Here is a 1,228-nt window from a genome sequence, read left to right as displayed (position 1 = left end):
CTTTATTTGTAAAATCATAGAGATTATGCCACAAGAATCAGCCAGAAGGTCTCAGCTCCACTAGAGCCGCTATTGGAGGCCAGCTCCCAGGGCAGTGTATCTTGTCATGTCCTGGCAGGAAGGTCTCCTCTTCTGTAAGCTGCCAACACCACATCCTTAAACCTGTATTTCGAAAATTGTGTTGTGTCTGAGAAAAGATTCTCGAGGAAAAGCAGACACAGCACAACTTCCCAGGGATTCTTTATTCAGCTAAGGGGACACCACTGTTCCTTTAGCAGCATCTCCGTTATTCTAATTCCCTTCTGGGCGCCCTGTCTCAAAAATGTGCTGGAAAAGTTTCCAAAACGCAGTTGAGAAAACCAGCCCCTGTGATTGAAATCCCATCTTTCTGAATGAACTCTGTCCAATTTGGATTTTTCATACTTTCCCAGAAGACGGACTCTTCCTTCACGGATGCATATTGTGTCCACGTAAGACAGGGGCTCCTTATAGCCACATTCCTTTCCTGAGGATTGAACCATGATTCCTCTTCTAACTGGATATGAGGCACCTTTAAAATGTTCACCTTCCTTAAAATTTCTGGAACCACACTCTGACAGACTGCAATCCTCTTTCTATAGATGATCCCTGTTGACACATCCTGTTTTTCCTACACAATTTTTTACAGAGATGACATTTTTATCCATGGGGTTCAGATACTTTCGGAGGAAGCCGGTGACCACCTGCTCGACGGGGTACTTGAACACCTCGTGCACGTCCACGGTGACCCCCACGGTGACCGCCAACCACACCTCCACAAGCACACTACTCTGCTGGAGCTCTCCACCAGCCTACTTTTAATAACAAAATCCATTTACCTAATCACGTTTACTCTAATATCAGCCTGACCACGCACAGAACTTTTTCAGGGCTCCCTTTCCACAAACCTTCCACAGCCTTCTGCATCCGTATTAGTTATGGCCCATATTTTTTCCCATCTAGAAACAACCAGCGCTAGGACCAAATCACTTTATCTTCTTTAATAAAATGCAATTCCATTCCTCATACCTTCTTTTACTCAAAACATATATCCTACTTTCCTCCTGTATAGTGAAATGTTCCCTTTATTGTTTTTAGTAGCTTTAATTACGTATGTAAATTAGAATCCTCAACTCTTAAAAACCTTTATTTCTAGTGAAAACCAAGAAGCAATTATAACCTGTCTTTTACATTAGCATTCTGTAAATTG

At 42.5% G+C, this 1,228-nt stretch overlaps 1 pseudogene across 1 annotated transcript; it reads right to left on the bottom strand.

Moving 5' to 3' along the window:
• Nucleotides 1-241: 241 nt before the first annotated feature.
• Nucleotides 242-764, bottom strand: LOC309970484 (PRELI domain-containing protein 2-like; annotated as a pseudogene). Its single transcript has one exon. The product of its transcript is annotated as a PRELI domain-containing protein 2-like (transcript).
• Nucleotides 765-1,228: the final 464 nt, after the last annotated feature.

This window comes from Leucopleurus acutus (assembly GCF_964270905.1).
Source record: "Leucopleurus acutus genome assembly, chromosome: 13".
Taxonomy (NCBI): domain Eukaryota; kingdom Metazoa; phylum Chordata; class Mammalia; order Artiodactyla; family Delphinidae; genus Leucopleurus; species Leucopleurus acutus.
The sequence above is the reverse complement of the archived record's forward strand: the minus strand, read 5'-3'. Positions and strand labels throughout refer to the sequence as shown.